The sequence below is a fragment of the Littorina saxatilis genome, linkage group LG12 (assembly GCF_037325665.1).
Source record: "Littorina saxatilis isolate snail1 linkage group LG12, US_GU_Lsax_2.0, whole genome shotgun sequence".
Classification (NCBI taxonomy): domain Eukaryota; kingdom Metazoa; phylum Mollusca; class Gastropoda; order Littorinimorpha; family Littorinidae; genus Littorina; species Littorina saxatilis.
This window is the reverse complement of record NC_090256.1, coordinates 2,677,390-2,697,452: the sequence shown is the minus strand read 5'-3', so window position 1 is coordinate 2,697,452 and position 20,063 is coordinate 2,677,390. Positions and strand designations below refer to the sequence as shown.

General features: G+C 39.3%; 2 long non-coding RNA genes across 3 annotated transcripts; one reads left to right on the top strand and one right to left on the bottom strand.

The window, feature by feature from the left end:
• Positions 1-5,074: 5,074 nt before the first annotated feature.
• On the top strand, positions 5,075-7,575 carry LOC138981048 (uncharacterized). The gene is made up of 3 exons (XR_011460545.1): positions 5,075-5,293; positions 5,778-6,045; positions 6,762-7,575. It is a non-coding gene; the product is annotated as an uncharacterized lncRNA (long non-coding RNA).
• A 146-nt stretch (positions 7,576-7,721) lies between these two features.
• Positions 7,722-9,912, bottom strand: LOC138981049 (uncharacterized). 2 transcript variants are annotated; one of them, XR_011460547.1, is made up of 3 exons: positions 9,590-9,912; positions 9,077-9,227; positions 7,722-8,551 (listed from the first exon to the last, which is right to left on the bottom strand). It is a non-coding gene; the product is annotated as an uncharacterized lncRNA (long non-coding RNA). The 2 variants fall into 2 exon arrangements; XR_011460546.1 differs by having other exon boundaries at positions 9,077-9,912.
• Between the last annotated feature and the right edge of the window lie 10,151 nt (positions 9,913-20,063).

Genomic DNA, 20,063 nt, shown 5'->3' with positions numbered 1-20,063 from the left:
ATTGAGTTAAAATTAATGACTCCCGATTGACAAGGAATTGAGTTAAAATTAATGACTCCCGATTGACAAGGAATTGAGTTAAAATTAATGACTCCCGATTGACAAGGAATTGAGTTAAAATTAATGACTCCCGATTGACAAGGAATTGAGTTAAAATTAATGACTCCCGATTGACAAGGAATTGAGTTAAAATTAATGACTCCCGATTGACAAGGAATTGAGTTAAAATTAATGACTCCCGATTGACAAGGAATTGAGTTAAAATTAATGACTCCCGATTGACAAGGAATTGAGTTAAAATTAATGACTCCCGATTGAGAAGGAATCCTGAGCTCGCGAATTCCGAAACGTTATATATAGACCTCGAATCTTTGGACTATTTCGCAGACTCATGCACTACCGTGAACTCTGACCCTGGATCACTAACTTCCGACAAATAATCCGATTATTTCTTGAGTTACATTACCCCATTTTCCGCTAACCGCCGTCAAACAACCAAGTCCGTAAGTGACTATTATCGTAAAGAAACTTGTCATTTTATCAAACAACTCCCGCACATCGATATTAACGAATTAGCGACTGGTCGTCTGCAGTCAAGTCACGTTTTAACATAGAGGGGGAATCGAGGCGAGGGTCATGGTGTGTGTGTGTGTGTGTGTGTGTAGAGCGATTCAGACCAAACTACTGGACCGATCTTTATGAAATTTGACATGAGAGTTCTTGGGAATGATATTTCCCGGACTTTTTTTTCTTTTTTTCGATAAATACTTTTGATGACGTCATATCCGGCTTTTTGTAAAAGTTGAGGCGGAACTGTCACACCCTCATTTTTCAATCTTCGAGAAAGGCCGGACTTCGGTATTGCATTTCAGCTTGGTGGCTTAAAGATTATTTGATGACTTTAGTCATTAAAAATCTGAAAATTGTAATTAAAATGTATTTTTTATAAAACGATTCAAATTTACGTTCATCTTATTCTTCATCATTTTCTGATTCAAAAAACATATAAATATGTTATATTTAAATTAAAAACAAGCTCTGAAAATAAAAAATATAAAAATTATGATCAAAATTAAATTTCCGAAATCGATTTAAAAACAATATCATCTTATTCCTTGTCGGTTCCTGATTCCAAAAACATATAGGTATGATATGTTTATTAAAAACACGCTCAGAAAGTTAAAACGAAGAGAAGTACAGAAAAGCGTGCTATGCAGCACAGCGAAACCCCTACCGCGCTGAACAGGCTCGTCAGTTTCACTCCGTTATGCATAAGCGGCGGACTACGGTCATTGTGAAAAAATGCAGTGCGTTCAGTTTCATTCTGTGAGTTCCACAGCTTGACTAAATGTAGTAATTTCGCCTTACGCGACTTGTTTACATTTAGTCAAGTTTTGACTAAATGTTTTAACGTAGAGGGGGGAATCGAGACGAGGGTCGTGGTGTATGTGTGTGTGTGTCTGTGTGTGTGTAGAGCGATCCATTAAACCGTTTCATAGACAATCTCGCCTCCTAGCTTCGCGAGCGGCTAGCCGAAAGAATATCTCGCCTGAAAGAAACACGCGTCAGTACGCTAACTTCGGGCAGGGGAAACAACCAATGACAAATTTATAATTTCAACGGACTGTCGTCTTTCAGTGTGAAAGTCAGATCTACCCCAACTATGCGCATATAATTATCTGGTAATAAAATGTAGATATGCGATGATCTGGAAACATATCGTCATAATGCATATGATCGTTAAAACGTTGCCATCGGTTCGATGTATTTGTCCAGAGCAGGTAGGAACACACGTCCGAAGACTGTTTTCAATTACTTGTCATCTGTGCTGAAAGTATGGGGTCTTTCCTTCGGTACACAAGTGCTTGTTTACAAGTCGGCTGGACTGACATGAGATCACGCACGAAATGTCGTACATGCAAGTTCCAACGATTATTTTGAATTGAACGAATAGAAAACTATCATTTTGATGAGGGCATTACCTGTAACGACACACAAAGCGTTCTAGACCCACAAAGGGAGGCTACTCCACCGAAGTCTCAGGTGTAGTCTACCTCCTTAAAAAGTCGAATATGACGCCAACGTACATTTCATCCGCAAAAGCGTTGCATTAATGTAACAAGATGTGACAAGAAGAACGAAATTGAAAACGCAGAAGGATTTACCAAAAATGACGTGAAAAATTGACGTAGAAATATACACAAAGAAAAAAGCCAAGCACCCCCCCGAATGAATTTGTGTTAATAATTGAGTCAAATTTGTTTTACCATTTTTTTTCTCCGTAATGACATACATGGGTTTCCATAATAAGGTTGGGAAGTTCACGCGTCAAGATTGTGTCGCCACTGCCTGTGAGAAGCACGTGCAGCATGCAACCCATGAATGTTAAAAAAGGCAGTATGCTCACGCTGCAAATTTCTGTATTTAACACTGGGCGACGACAATTTGCAAACATTCTCTGTGAACATGGCGAGAAGACGATTATCAGAGACGATCCGATGGCAGATTATAGGAATGCATGCTACAGGAGCATCCTTCAAAGCGATTGGTCGTCAACTTGGCTACCACTACACCGTCATCAGCCGTTTGGTACGCAAACATCGTCAGACTGGTGCTGTGAAGGACCGTCCAGTCAGGGCGACCCCGTGTGACGTCAGAACGTGAAGACCGAGCACTTCTCCGAATAATTCGGCGTGAGCCATTTTCAACGAGTACCGTCCTGAAACGAGCATGGCTTCCAAATCGACATCTGTCAACCAGGACCGTACGAAACCGCTTGAAAGCTGCAGGAATGGCAGCCCGAAGAGTCATTAAGCGTCCCCGACTGACAGATGACCACAAGAGAAGACGCTTGGCATGGTGTCTGGCACGGCAAAGATGGAACCTGAGAACGTGGAGGAGGATCCACTGGTCGGACGAAAGCAGATTCCTTCTCCATGTCACTGACGGCCGACTGAGGGTATGGAGGCACAGGAACACGGCCTATACACCCAGGAACATCAGACAAACTGTTCCATTCGGTGGCGGGTCAGTCATGGTTTGGGGTTGCATTTCCCATGACTGCAAGCTAGACCTTGTCACCATACGTGGCAACCTCACGGGTGATCAGTATATGCGACATGTCCTGGAACCTGTTGTTACTCATTTTGACAACCACCCACTTGCCACAAGACCCGTGTACATGGATGATAACGCCAGGCCTCATCGATCCAGGGCAGTAGTGGACTACTTCCAGAACAACGCTGTAACAACACTCCCATGGCCGGCAATGAGTCCAGATCTTAATCCGCTGGAGCATGTTTGGGACATCCTGGGGCGTCGTATACAAGCTCTGCAGCCTCCTGTGCAGACATTACGTGAATTGGAGGCAGCTTTGCATCGTGAGTGGTTGCAAGTGACCCGTGAACAGATCCGACGTTTGACTGGAGGGATGAGACGCAGGGTTGACGCCGTCATCCGGGCACGCGGGGGTTTCACTCGATATTGAACTTTTGAATCGCGTATGCCATCTGAGCACTCTCAATTACATTTTTTTCATGACACATTTACCTAAACCTGTCTTTTTCAGCTTGCAGCTCCATACTTATCAGGGGTACTGTTTTAGGGTTAAAACGTCACTTTTTGGCAAGGTACCAAATCACGATTAAAACCAATCAAAACTGGAGTTTTCTTGTGTGATGTTATTTCGAAAGAGTTGCTCTTGTCGATAACATTTGTCAAACCGAGCTCCTGAACTTACTGTTTTACCCCCTGCGGATTAGGGGGAGTCCCATATTGGTTGGGACGAGAAAGAATTTACCCGATGCTAACCAGCATGTCGTAAGAGGCGACTAACAGGTTCTGTTTCTCCTTTTACCCTTGTTAAGAGTTTCTTGTATAGAATATAGTCAATGTTTGTAAAGATTTTAGACAAGCAGTATGGAAGAAATGTTACGTCCTTTGTACTGGAAACTTGCATTCTCCCAGTAAGGTCATATATTGTACTACGTTGCAAGCCCCTGGAGCAATTTTTTGATTAGTGCTTTTGTGAACAAGAAACAATTAACAAGTGGCTCTATCCCATCTCCCCCCTTTCCCCTATCCCATCTCCCCTCTTCTCCCGTCGCGATATAACCTTGAATGGTTGAAAACGACGTTAAACACCAAATAAATAAAGAAAGAAAGAACTTACTGTTTCCATACCAGAACTTTAAAAATCAGTCATTGCGAAATTGAAGGGGGGTGCTTGGCTTTTTTCTTTGTGTATATAATGGAAGGGCGCTGGTTCTGAGCGACGCTTAGTTCTCCAGATAGGTGTGACCACATGACGTCATTTATATTTTCGTCATCGAAGATCTTTCGTATTTCAATCAGTGTCATTTTCCAATGCTGTGTTCTGCGGTCGATTTGACTGACTTGACAAGTTGAGAAAACCAATGACATTTCATTTTTGCGAAGCAACTGAATATGACAAGAAAAGAAAGCGTGCAGAAGGATGTTTGGGTCCAGCAAGACTTTATGACCAACGATTTCTCCCTTGGAAGAAAATGAAGATGTCTGCTTTTCGTCTTCTTTGTAGAAGGTAGGGATATGTTACAGCGCACACGGTAAATTGTAAGTCGTATTGAACAAGAATGTTGTTCTTCTTCTTTCTTCGAAGTACCATAGATTTGCTCTTGGCCATATTTTCGAGCTGTGCATTGTTATATTATGGGAAAAACACGTTTGAACGCAAATTCGCAAAGGAATTTTGATCATTTGCTCCGGAACTGCAACGTCGTTTTGCCCAAACAAAAAATTCTGGCTCAATATGCAGAAACATGCTGGTGGTGTCATATTTTTTAAATGGGTGTGGAAGAACTGCTCATAATTAACATAGCACTCCGGCCCTGTTCTTTTTTTCGTCACACCCAAAACCGTTATTTGTTAGCATTTAGAGCTGTAAAAGTTGTACTTTGGATTTAGTAGTTTCAGCCAGTTCCAATTGGTCCTGATAACCGAGACTTCATGACGTGAGCATCATCGTCATGAAGCCGCAAAGTCACTTTTGACGTCATTGGTAAGGTTGCATAGTTGAAATGGATTTCGACAATACACCACTAAACAGTTCCGCGGCCATTGCGACAGTGCGCATGCGTAGGATTTTTTTCGAGTAAACAACGCGTCGTGCTAGCTTCTCAGCAACTCGAAACATGTGCGATTTGAGCGAGATTTCCATCCAGAAGGTGCGACTGTGGAGCACTGAAGCATCGAAAACCTTGTCGTGTGTACGGAAAACGAGTGTGGAAGGTGCACACGAGGAACTTGTAGCTAGGTAAGTTTTATTTCTTTCGTTATTTACTCTTTGCAATGATGCGATGTGTTGTTCATTCCCAAGACCGGTTTTCCGCCCTGTAAGTTGTAACACTAACAGTAACTTAGTAAGTGCTCTCTCTTCAGATACGCTTAACTTTTCAGTTGATTAAAGTCAAAAACTTGAATAAGTGCCGTTGATCTGTCCACGGAATCTAACTTACTATGAAGCATAACTATATTCCGATTCGTGATGCACAGGCTACATGTTGCGATAGTGTATGCAAAAGTTTTCCATTTTCAATCTGACGTGTGGGTAAGATATGAAACAACAAACATGCATACTAAGTTGCCACTGCCAGTTTGTATAGCTGCTAAGCTTACCTCAGGCTGAGTCAGTGAGTATTTGGTACGTTTACATACAAAATGGTGATGAGGGGGCCAAAAAGAATGCCTTCCACAGGTGCGAAAAACTGTGATTTGATCTCAAGGCCTTTTTGTTTTAGAGCTGTTCCTGCTTTGGAACTTGGGAGATGGGATTCCTGTCGACCGTGAAGCAGAAAATGCAGAGAGGGTGCTTCTTCGGGAGTACAAGCAGAAGTTGTATGTGAAAGGGGTGCTTTATCCTGATCCATTCATCATCACAACTGGATTGAAAGGCAGCAAGATGGGCGATTCCTGTGGCCAAGCGTCTTCATCGCCGGCTGCCTGTGAGTGTGAGCTCGACCTCATGCATCGCCTCGTCAACGAGTTTTAAGGAGGAAAGGCTTACAGGTAGGAAACCTCTCTACTTGTTTAAATACGTCATATTTGCACTTTACTTTTGAAAAAGAGAATGGTTCAAGTTGAATTGCAAGATGGCAGTGCAGCCTAACAACATTTTGGTTTCAGTGAACAGGGAATGTGTCAAAATCTGAAAAACCAGCATACTAGTATTAATACACACTAAAATTATGCCTGTCGCTGTCATATATACATATAATTTTTGAAAAGTGCAGTGATACTGATACAGTTAATCAGCAATGACTGAACCGACTTTCTAAATTCAGGGATGATCAAATCATCTGACTAATGGCCAGGGGCGAGTACAAAAAATCCGCTGTGCTAGTTAAAACCGCTTGGCAACTCGCCTGGTTGGCTAGTGAAAATTCTCGTCAAATGCAACACTTCTGGTTGTATACTCTAGTTTCAAAACGTTATATAAACAATGCAGTTATAGCAACTGTGGTTTGTACCCGGCAAGCAATTCTTTTTGGTGGACTGGACTTTCTTGAAATGACTCACCTGTCTGGCAAGTTAAGATTTTGAGATCTGGCCATCCCTGCAACTGTCTTAATTTTGCAATGCTCTTCATGCAAGTTGCACTCAAATTTGTGAGCAATTTGTTATGTACAACTTGGTAAATTGTCCTAAATGATGCTTTAGTAAAAGTTGTTGTCTCCTTTCTCTTTCTCATATTGATTATTTTCTTTTTTTCTCCCTTTTGGCAGTGTTTTGACCATATGCAACATGCTGCAAGTCATTTTGGAGGAGGAAGCCCCTGATTGCATCTTTGTCAAAACCAGAAAGAGACTTCTACCTGTCTCCAAGAGTCAGCCATCACAACCACCTGTTACCCAGAGCCAGCCATCACAACCTCCTGTTCCCAAAGTAATCCAATCCTGTTGCCCGTTTTGATACAGGCAGCAACAGGATGCACTTAGGAGGAGGAACTAGTAGAAGTAGGGAAAGCGGTATTAACAAAACAGCTTTTTCCTCTTAACTATGAAACCACACAGATAAACAAGGAGAGCAACCCTTCCACAAAGTAAACAATCCTGACGACTCTAATAATTTGAACAATTTGTCAACTCATGTAAAAGCTTTGCCAGATCCAGGCATTAAGCTCTACTCGTTACACATGTAATGGGCATAGCTACATTGTTGAACAGCTGCTTCGTTTCTGTAAGTTTTCAGCCTGAAAGGTAGTAGGGTGGGTCGCATCTAAAATATAAATGTTTGTCTTGTCAAAACCTATGTTAATTTTCCTACATTTTAAGACTCCCTCTTTTTCTGTAGTGGATTTTTTTTTTTATCAGATTATTGTTTGGAGTTCTGAAAAGGAAGGCTCCTGTGTACACCATTATAGATATGACTTTTACTGTACTACATGTGTGTTTTTGGTATATATATATATAAAACTAGATATCTGTCTTCCCAATATGTTCATTGCCAAGTGGATGAAGTCATCAGATTTGATCTGCTGCTAGTGATAACGTTTATCAACATAAGTAAAGTTTTTTGAGCTGACTGGATTGTGTGCATTTTGTTTGCAAGTGCTGATATGTTTGACTTTGTGCTGTAATGCTTTGTCTTGTCTCTCATTCTCCCTTTCAAAGTACGAGAACTCAGATTTTGTTCTGACACACTCATTGCATCATACAAACATCAATAAAGACACACACAGAAAGTGAGCCAAACAAACATTTTTCCTCAGAACATGTTATGGTATGCACAGGGGACATGAAAATTATGGAGAGAAGACTGTGCGCAGGAAGAAGAGAGAAACATTCAAACAAATGAAAACAAACCTGTAAATTGTTTAAGGTTGCTCTTGGCCACTCTGGTGACATGTACTTTATTCTACCTATATTAGCGAAACCGATAGGCTAGATCCTGAAGGTCTAATCCTCGTCTCTATTGCATAAACAACATCTCATCTATACTATAACGTTTAGGGTCAATACTCATTGGTTGATCGCTAAAAATTCTTGTCTTTTTAGAATTTTTGACTTTTTCCTGCCATCTTCTTGTTGCAAAGGGTGACACTAAAACCATGAATTAATTGTAAGAGACTGGTCGTGGCTATACCAATGCAATATGATATGTTCTGCGAGAAATCAGATTTCTGAATAACCATGGATTTTTCCTGTCTGCGTTCTTTTTCTTAGCCATGTTTGCAATCTGTAGTTTGAACATCAGTCTATTGTTCTCCTTAGTCAGCTTAATCATTGCAATAAGATTGCGCATAACGGGTGTGCATTAAGTTGGCATCTGCTTATACAAAAAAACTATCAACAAATAAGCAAAAACAAGAGCACCCAGAAATGTTTCTGTTGTGAATGGGTCTTGTTCAGGGCTAGTCACACTTTTCTGGCAATCAACTAGCTGCACCATTCCTCTCCCTTGATGATCCTTGGGCCTGGCACGTCTCAAACTGGAATTCCAGATCTCGCATTGCCCATTTTCTTCTGCCTAGCCGGTGCTCTGGTCGGGGTATGTCTATCAGCACTCTTGCTGTCTGAAACATTGCCAAACAGGGTTCATTCTGTCAGTATTTATGGTAGTATTACATCTTCATGCAGGGTTCTCCACATATGTTGTCCGTTTGGGTTCCATGCCCCCAACTTCAACTTATAAAGGTGGTCATTTGGACCCACTGTTGTTATTTTCAGTGCAATACAGAACTCCTTCTGTGAATTCCCCGGTACACTTGTTTTTGTTCCTTTGGCTTCTATGGAGAGCTCTCCTAATGTTGATCAAATCGCACTCTGGAAACAAACCACCCACATAAAACTTAGCTTGGCTTCCAACATTCATAAGCCTCATATATTGATATTGATTGATATTCATTCTTGTTCAGATTTCAAAACACACGAACAGACGAAAAGTCAATTAAATAACTCAAGCTGTAAGGCACAGACACATCATAGTGATACTAGGAACAGCATGTGTGAACAAATACATTCAACACCTTACCATCTTCTTTACTGCGTACCGTCACACACAAAATATAACAAGAAAGTTATTTAAAAAAACAACTTACTCTGTGTTGAAATCCAGGGTATCCCAAGTTTTGTGTTGGGAAAGAGTTCTGTGCAGTTGGTGTGCCATCAAGAAAGTGTTGAGAACAAACCCTTGCAGGTGAAAAAAAAGCTTGTGCTGGGTTCTTCTTGTGTGTTGGATGCGGATGCAAGCTGTTGAAAACAGACAGATGCATATCAGATTTAACAATTTATGGCTCTACAAAGCAATTTTTTATTGCTTTTTAATCACAGCCATGCTCTAACAACATGAAGTAAAACAAAAAAAACAAGAAACGGAAACACACTGACACAGAAAGTGAGCCACATTTTTTGATCTCATGCACGGCAGATTCAAACAAGTATTTCATGCAGTGCCGGTGTGCAGTTTTTGTAACGTTCAAAGCTGTATAAATGCAGGTCTAGCTAAACGGTTTTGTAATCATGCTATGGAATTTGCAGAAAAAAACAATAAATCGCATGAATGTCAGGCAATAAAATAAGTTGATCAAGAACTGTTACAGTGTTGCGCTTACCTGAACGGTGGTTGGCATGAACAGCCTACACAGACTCGTGTGGATCCTGGTGAATTTTGCAAAGTTTAGCTGTCCACTTTGAAGACGGTAGCTTCCGTTGTCACAATCAATCATCGGGCAGTGACATGCCATTGTTAAAATCGATAATCGCTGAATTTACATCGACAAAACAACAAAATAAACACAAGTGTCGGACTTGTCAGTCGCAGAACATACGCAAAGCTGTGTTGCAGACGATTTGTTTCCTCGAAAAAATGACGCAGCCAATGAGAGGCGTCTGTGCGGTCACGTGATTTTCCTTCTTTGTTCCATGTAAACGTCGGAACTGTTTAGTGGTGTATTCATCAGACTGGATTTGCTCAAGTAAGCCTACTCATGCTACTCTAAAGCCAGAGTGTTGCCAAAGTTTAAATGGATCTTGGCAATTCATCAGACTGGTTGATTCCCTCAAATGCTCGTGGTATGCTGTTTTTGGAAAGAAACGGATGGACATTGGGTGACACTATCTACGCAATTTCCGAGATTATGCTTGGCATACTGACCGTTCTGGTCAATTCCCTTGTGCCATTAGCGTTATGGCATTACAAACAATTACGATCGCGGGCCAATTATTACATCTGCAGCTTAGCTGTAACTGACATCCTTGAAGGCCTTTGCGTTCCCACTCTCGCTACCATTTCTCATGCAGGACTGCCGAAGAACTTCTACGGATGTGTTTTCATGAACTGTATTTTGACAGTCTTATCGAATGTCACGGTACTCAGCCTTGTATGTATAGCGTTTGACCGTTTCTTGTCCATCAACAGTCCATTGTACCATTTCTATTCGTCAACGCCCATCTCTGTTGCTATCCTGACAGGTGGCGCCTGGGTTGTGGGCACTCTGAATGGACTTATCCCTCTCATCGGCTTGCATGAAGATCCTCAAGGCTTTACAATCTGCTCCTACCGTGCGGTCATTCCGCTGTCTTATAGCGTGTACGTCAATTTTTTGGGTTTCCTGGTTCCAATCCTCTTCCTCGTGATGATTTTTCATCTAAAGATGCTTTTTTCTTTTCAAGAACACAACAGGAGGATGAGCCAATTTATGATAGCTGACTTGTTTAACAAAAAAAGCACGTCGTCTGCTTGCGCGGCAGAGGGAGGTGAAATTGACGAAAACTCTGTCTCTCATCTTCGTCATGTTTGCTGTCTGCTATTTTCCTCTGCAAATAATCAGCTGCATTCGGATGTGGTCTCCGGACACTCACATCAGTTTCGACCTGATCAAGTTTACCATCTTTCTCTCGCACGTCAACCCTCTAATCAACCCCGTAATATATACGTTCCACCAACCGGGATTCAAGAACGTTCTACAAAACAGCCTTCCAGCCCATTGCTCCTGCCTTCTGAAATCGTCCACGCTGAGAGTATCGTCCAAGCCGAGAGCATTGTCCATCAACATTCGCAACTTGGACGAGGGTAAGAGATCAGTGACCAACGAGGACGAGCTTTTCACCACAGCCAGCTCAGTGGGAATCTACTCAGCGTTTGCATCGTCCATCACCATTCACAACTTGGACGAGCACACGCAGAATGGTGAATGTTTAATGCAGGGACCCTACTCGGACTTGGCAGAAAAGGAATTGGTCGAGACAGGTAAAAACCCTTCATTGTCTGCAGTCAACGGAACAGCCCAGGCCGGTAAAATTCCATCTAAGGAAATGGTCCGTAAAACATCATCGTTGGTCGAAGCTCCAAAGCTACCATTTGAAGTCGGCCCAAGTACTGAGTGCAAAGACAACGGAAAGAAGGTCACTTTGATGTCTTCGATATCTGCCAGTCTGAAAGAAGTTCCGGTCTACAATATGGACGAAAACAGCAAACTTAGTTCTTCTGTTAAGGCACACACACAAAAAAAGTCTGTTTACGGTATCCCGACCGACCCTATTTTATCGCGCGACTCTAGACTTTTTTGGGGCATTTGGAAAAAAAAGATACAAAAATAAAAAATCTTAGTTTTTTTGGGCAAAATAACTTAAAATTAAGAATAAGTGCAACGCCAAGGCACTGCATACCCCAGCGAAAGACAAACCTCTCTCTCTCTCTCTCTCTCTCTCTCTCTCTCTCTCTCTCTCTCTCTCTCTCTCTCTCTCTCTCTCTCTCTCTCTCTCTCTCTCTCTCTCTCTCTCTCTCTCTCTCAAACAAGCCATCCAAGGCATGTACAGAAGAGTTAAAGGCCGAGTAAGATATGGGTGTAAACTGACCGACGCCTCAAGCAGGGGGAAATAACCAGCCCGCTTCTTTTTTTTCCCTGTTTATTAATGATGTGGCGTCGGAAATTATTTGTAAGGGTAAACATGGAATACAGATGGTGCCTGACTTACTTGAACTATTCATTTTGCTTTTCGCTGATGATATTGTTTTATTATCTGATACCGTGGTTGGATTACAAAACCAACTGAATATTCTTGCCCACAAAGCTAATGACATGGATTTAGAGGTTAACCTGGAAAAATCAAACATAATTATTTTTAGAAACGGGGGATACATTTCTCAGAACGAGAAATGGTTTTTCAACGGCGTCAAGATGAAGATAGTAAGCTCTTGTAAGTATTTAGGACTTGTTTTCACTACCCGCATGACCTTTTCAAATGCTCTTAATGATATGGCATCCAGGGCTAAGAAAGGTGTTTTTGAGTTATTAAGAACATTATGGAGACTCGGTGATTTCAAAACAAGAAGGGTCTCCATGATTTAGGCAGATTTATTTATTATGTTAACAAACGCCGTGATTTACTTCCTAAGGTGTAACCGAATGATTTATATTGCTTCATGTCTCTCTGTTTTGTTGATTGCATTGCGTTAAAGATCCCACGATTGACAAAAGGGTCTTTCCTGGCAAAATTGCTTAGGCACAGTTAATAATTGTCTACCATACCCGTGTGACTTGGAATAAGGCCGTGAAAGGTAAATATGCGCCGACATGGCTGCAATCTACTGGCCGTATAAAATGTCATCTCACACGGCATCACTGCAGAGCGCCTAGAACTGTACCCACGGAATATGCGCGATATAAGCCTCATTGATTGATTGATTGATGTTGTAGTTGAGGATGTATTTGATGAGGCACCAGCCATCCCCTGTACATACCCATACATGTATGTATTGTGTGTGTGTGTGTGTGTGTGTGAGTGTGTGTTGTGTGTGTGTGTGTGTGTGTGTGTTGTGTGTGTGTGTGTGTGTGTATGTGTGTGTGTGTGTGTGTGTGTGTGTGTGTGTGTGTGTGTGTGTGTGTGTGTGAGAAGGAGTGAAAGTCAGAGTGTGTGTGTGTATGTGTGTGGGAGAGAGAGAGAGATCAAATCAAATCAAATCAAATCAAATTTTATTTTACGAGGGTTGTGGCATAAGCAATATAAACGAGCTTCTTTTCAACCAGCCCTCGCCCAGAGAGGGACTATTCTAATCTTAAATACATATACATATACAAACGTAAAACAATTACAAAAGATAAGCATGACAGTAAAAACAAGTCGCGTAAGGCGAGAATACAACATTTAGTCAAGTAGCTGTCGAACTCACAGAATGAAACTGAACGCAATGCCATTTTTCAGCAAGACCGTATACTCGTAGCATCGTCAGTCCACCGCTCATGGCAAAGGCAGTGAAATTGACAAGAAGTGCGGGGTAGTAGTTGCGCTAAGAAGGATAGCACGCTTTTCTGTACCTCTCTTTGTTTTAACTTTCTGAGCGTGTTTTTAATCCAAACATATCATATTTATATGTTTTTGGAATCAGGAACCGACAAGGAATAAGGTGAAAGTGTTTTTAAATTGATTTCGACAATTTAATTTTGATAATAATTTTTATATATTTAATTTTCAGAGCTTGTTTTTAATCCAAATATAACATATTTATATGTTTTTGGAATCAGAATATGATGGAGAATAAGATGAACGTAAATTTGGATCGTTTTATAAATTTTTATTTCTTTTTACAATTTTCAGATTTTTAATGACCAAAGTCATTAATTAATTTTTAAGCCACCAAGCTGAAATGCAATACCGAAGTCCGGGCTTCGTCGAAGATTACTTGACCAAAATTTCAACCAATTTGGTTGAAAAATGAGGGCGTGACAGTGCCGCCTCAACTTTCACGAAAAGCCGGATATGACGTCATCAAAGACATTTATCAAAAAAATGAAAAAAACGTTCGGGGATTTCATACCCAGGAACTCTCATGTCAAATTTCATAAAGATCGGTCTAGTAGTTTAGTCTGAATCGCTCTACACACACACACACACACACACACAGACACACGCACATACACCACGACCCTCGTCTCGATTCCCCCCTCGATGTTAAAACATTTAGTCATAACTTGACTAAATGTAAAAAGCAGAAAAACTATTTACATGACTATATACACGTTGTTGGCTATACATACATTCTTGCGTTATGAAACACTTATGCTTATGGACAGATATGATCAATATGAAAATAATCAGAACCAAGTCTTCCATCACTGTGACTTTTCGTAATTTGACATTAAATGTAATGAGAGGTGTTTTTTGAAAGTATTGAGACTTGTTGGGACTCGAACTGATTCCGGGAGAGAATTCCACAAAACGCTGCCAGAATAAGCTAAACTTGATTTAAAGAGATCTATCCGCGGAATGGGGACGTTGAATTGTCGGCTTGGTTTGGCTTTAAATTTTGTAATGAAAGCACTCGGTGCATGGCCGGAAAGGATTTTGTGAAGGAGCACGCCTTTATTTGATTTAAATCTTTCTTTTAAGGGCAAAATCTTAAGTTTTTTATAATCGTCCAAAACAAGACTGGATTGTTTTAATAGAACTGATTTTAGTGCTCGTCTGTGTAGACTATACAGTGGTTTTAAAATGTTTGCACTGGCTGAGTCCCAGATGGTCGAACAATAATCCGTGATGGTTTGTATGTATGCATTATAAAATAATAACCTTGAGTGTGGATCAAGAAAGTGTTTTATTCTGTTCAACAAATATATTTTCCTCAACATGGTTTTACACAACGATCTAACATGATGGGTCCAAGATAAATTATTATCGATATTTACTCCCAAAACTTTGTGATCTCCTACTTCCGCTATTGCATCGTTGCCAATTAATAAGGAATGAGGATTATTCTTGATGTTTTGTCTTTTTTGCCTTGTTGTAATTAAGGCTGGAGAACACTTTGGAGGCCCAATTTCAAAGTGATTAGGTAGTTTTAAAAGTTACTTTTTCTGTTAGTTCAATGTTTGCTTTATCAGGAAAATACAAAATATAAAGGGCTTAACGCGCAAAATTTTAAGATAACGACTGAAGTTTAAGCATAGGTATCAGATTTTTTCACGCAAACACTACTGAATAAGTTGCAATATTGTATTGTGAAAATGTAAACAAAATAACAATCAGATGATCACAAACTGAAGAAGAGAAATAGGGAAGCAAAATAGAACATTAAACGTAGTGATTTTACTTGTGAATTCGGAAAAAAATCCTTTTGTATCCATTTTGAAGCTCAATTTGAAGCATGGAACACCAACAAACATTGATTAAAAGTGTTAAAGTGATTACAGTGTTCAGAAATAGTGTTAGATACCAAGTTGAGTTATCCCTCTTTACCAATTTAAAAAAAAATACACCTCTTAACGCGCAAAATTTTGAACTGTGATGCTTTTACTACCCCCACCCCCTTCCCATTTGTCAGAAAAGAGTGCATATTATCTTCCAAATAGAAAAGCAGGGTAGTCAGATGATCAAAAACTTAAGAAGAGAAAGAGGGAAGCAAAATAGAACATCCAACATAATGATTTAACTTGTGAATTATGAGAAAACTATTTTTTTTACCCATTTGTGAAGCTTAATTTGAAACTTGGAACACAGACAAACATATATTAAAAGTGTTAAAGTGATTACAGTGTTCAGAAATAGTGTTAGATACCAAGTTGAGTTATCCCTCTTTACCACTGTTAAAAGAAATACACCTCTTGTCGCGCAAAATCTTGAATTGTGATACTTTTACTTCCCCCACCCCCTACCCATTTTTTCAGAAAAGAGTGCATAATTATTATCTACCAAATAGAAAAGCAGGGTAGTCAGATGATCAAAAAATTCAGAACAGAAATAGGGAAGCAAAATAGAACATCCAACATAGTGATTTAACTGGTGAATTCTAAAAAAAACCCACTTTTTTACTCATTTTATTAGCTTAATTTAAAGCTTGGAACTGAAGACAGAAAAAAAAATTAAAAGTGCTAAAGTGGTTACAGTGTTCAGAAATAGTGTTTGATACCAAGTTGAGTTATCCCTCTTCATCACAGTTAAAAAAAACACACCTCTTGTCGCGCAAAATCTTGAACTGTGATGCTTTTACTACCCCCACCCCCTACCCATTTTTCAGAAAAGAGTGCATATTATCTTTCAAATAGAAAAGCAGGGTAGTCAGATGATTAAAAACTTAAAGAAGAGAAAGAGGGAAGCAAAATAGAACATCCAACATAATGATTTAACTTGTGAATTATTAAAAAAACATTTTTTTTACCCATTTTTGAAGCTTAATTTGAAACTTGGAACACAGACAAACATAAATCAAAAGTGTTAAAGTGATAACAGTGTTCAGAAATAGTGTTAGATACCAAGTTGAGTTATCCCTCTTTACCAATTTAAACAAAATACACCTCTTAACGTGCACAATTTTGAACTGTGATGCTTTTACTACCCCCACCCCCTTCCCATTTGTCAGAAAAGAGTGCATATTATCTTCCAAAAAGAAAAGCAGGGTAGTCAGATGATCAAAAACTTAAGAAGAGAAAGAGGGAAGCAAAATAGAACATCCAACATAATGATTTAACTTGTGAATTATGAGAAAACTATTTTTTTTTACCCATTTTTGAAGCTTAATTTAAAACTTGGAACACAAACAAACATAAATTAAAAGTGTTAAAGTGATTACAGTGTTCAGAAATAGTGTTAGATACCAAGTTGAGTTATCCCTCTTTACCACTGTTAAAAGAAATACACCTCTTGTCGGCCAAAATCTTGAACTGTGATACTTTTACTTCCCCCACCCCCTACCCATTTTTTCAGAAAAGAGTGCATATTATCTACCAAATAGAAAAGCAGGGTAGTCAGATGATCAAAAACTGAAGAACAGAAATAGGGAAGCAAAATAGAACATCCAACATAGTGATTTAACTGGTGAATTCTGAAAAAAACCACTTTTTTACTCATTTTATTAGCTGAATTTTAAAGCTTGGAAGACAGAGAGAAAAAAAATGAAAGTGCTAAAGTGGTTACAGTGTTCAGAAATAGTATTTGGTACCAAGTTGAGTTATCCCTCTTCATCACAGTAAAAAGAAACACACCTCTTGTCGCGCAAAATCTTGAACTGTGATGCTTTTACTACCCCCACCCCCTACCCATTTTTCAGAAAAGAGTGCATATTAGCTTTCAAATAGAAAACCAGGGTAGTCAGATGATCAAAAACTTAAAGAAGAGAAAGAGGGAAGCAAAATAGAACATCCAACATAATGATTTAACTTGTGAATTATTAAAAAAACATTTTTTTAACCCATTTTTGAAGCTTAATTTGAAACTTGGAACACAGACAAACATAAATTAAAAGTGTTAAAGTGATTACAGTGTTCAGAAATAGTGTTAGATACCAAGTTGAGTTATCCCTCTTTACCAATTTAAAAAAAACAAAACCTCTTAACGCGCAAAATTTTGAACTGTGTTGCTTTTACTACCCCCACCCCCTTACCATTTTTCAGAAAAGAGTGCATATTATCTTCCAAATAGAAAAGCAGGGTAGTCAGATGATCAAAAACTTAAGAAGAGAAAGAGGGAAGCAAAATAGAACATCCAACATAATGATTTAACTTGTGAATTATGAGAAAACGATTTTTTTACCCATTTTTGAAGCTTAATTTAAAACTTGGAACACAAACAAACATAAATTAAAAGTGTTAAAGTGATTACAGTGTTCAGAAATAGTGTTAGATACCAAGTTGAGTTATCCCTCTTTACTACTGTTAAAAGAAATACACCTCTTGTCGGCCAAAATCTTGAACTGTGATACTTTTATTTCCCCCACCCCCTACCCATTTTTTCAGAAAAGAGTGCATATTATCTACCAAATAGAAAAGCAGGGTAGTCAGATGATCAAAAACTGAAGAACAGAAATAGGGAAGCAAAATAGAACATCCAACAGAGTGATTTAACTGGTCAATTCTGAAAAATAACCCACTTTTTTACTCATTTTATTAGCTAAATTTTAAAGCTTGGAAGACAGAGAGAAAAAAAATTAAAAGTGCTAAAGTGGTTACAGTGTTCAGAACTAGTGTTAGATACCAAGTTGAGTTATCCCTCTTCATCAAAGTTAAAAGAAACACACCTCTTGTCGCACAAAATTTTATACTGTGATGCTTTTACTACCCCCACCCCCTACCCATTTTTCAGAAAAGAGTGCATATTATCTTCCAAATAGAAAAGCAAGGTAATCAGATGATCAAAAACTTAAGAAGATAAATAGGGAAGCAAAATAGAATATCCAAAATAGTGATTTAACTGTAGATTTCAGAAGAAAAAAACCCTTTTTTTTAATCATTTTTGAAGCTGAATTAGAAGTTTGGAAGACAGAAAAAAAAGAGAAAAAAAGTGCTAAAGTGGTTACAGTGTTCAGAAATAGTGTTAGATACCAAGTTGAGTTTTTGCTCTTTATAAAAGAAACACACCTCTTGTCGCGCAACATCTTGAACTGTGATCCTTTTACTACCCATTTGAACAGAAAAGAGTGCATAATTTAATTATTTGTATTCTCTTCCAATTAGAAAAATAAGTAAAAGCAACTGGACATTTTTAAAATACATCTTTTCTGTCAGTCCAAGGATTGCTTAGTCCATTAAAAACAAACAGACTAGGATTTAACGCACCCATTTTAAGAAAAAGTTAACATGATAATTGATATAATTATCAGACTTTTTTTATGCAATTACTACTGAAGATTCCAGACCAGGTAAAACAATCATTTTATATCCTTTGTCACATTTTTTTATTTTTTTTTATAAATCTATCTATAGCGAGTCTTGTCTCTTTGTGTCATTTAGTTATTTTCAAGAATTCTATCCTGGCAACAACAACAACAAAAACACCTACCTACCTACCCTATTTTTTTTAGCCATGTTAATAGAAACAGACAATTTATTTGTTTTGGCCTAAAGATCTTGAAACATTTGTTTTAATAGAGAAATAACAAGTACAGCCATTAGCTGTGTCACTCGAATTTCTTTGTCAGGCTGAAACTTAGCTGTTGCGTTGGTGTCTGCTGTGTGTATCTGGGTCCAAAGCAACTTTCACATTCTCATCTACACACTCACGTTACACAAGTATATATATATATATACAATTCCACCCACAGAGGCGTTCGGGGATGGGGGTCTCGCACTCGGGCGAATCACACCACAAAATACAAAGTATAACGTACACAGATTTTACTATTGAACCAAAAAGCAAATTAAATCATGAATAAATCAATCAAGCAAAACTTCCACACAATGACACACTCACTCTCGGTTCACACTGCGCTCTGGACGTGCACACTTGGCAGCACGTATACCGTTCCGGCACCGTTTGTCTTCCTGCAAGTCCAGCATAGGCACACAATTGTCCAAGAATCACAATAATCCTCGTGAATGTCACAGCAGGCATAGTAGAAAAGTCCAAAAGGGTGCGTTGATGGTGGTAATCCGGTGTACACACACACACACACACACACACACACTCACACACACACACACACACACACACACACTCACACACACACACACTCCGGTTTGGTAAGTTACCTGATAAATAATGTAGCCTGTGGATTTAACGGGGAGACTGGTCAGACAGGAAGAGCATTTCACATTTCCGATGTTCAGCGATAAACTTGTTTTCTTCGAGAGTTCGATCTTCGTGCGATTCTGGCGCGTTGTCACCAAGAACGTTAAAAAAAAAACCAGGATATCATCATGATGCCTCTCTACAAAAACCAGGCAGTCTAGGAACTCTTCATCTAAAGTCAGTCAGTATTAGCCCCTCAACACAATCCTCATCTTGTTCCATAGTGATTTCTGCCGCCAAAGAACGTGTGGTTCTTAACTCACAAGACGGATTTGTCGTCTTCCATTGCGAAATTCAGATCTACCCCAACTACGTGCATTGATCTGAGCAATAAAATGTAGATGCGATAATCTGCAAACATCTCTTCAACACAATCTACATCTTGTCCCATCGTGATTTCTGTCGGCAAAGAACATGTGGTTCTCAGCTCACAAGACCGATTTGTCATCTTTCAGAAATTCAGATCTGCCCCAAGTACGTGCAATAAAATGTAGAAGCGATAATCTGAAAAAAAATCTTTTCGCGTGAACGCTGCCACGTTGTCATCAGTCCGATGTCTTTTATCCAGAGCAGGGATGAACACACTTT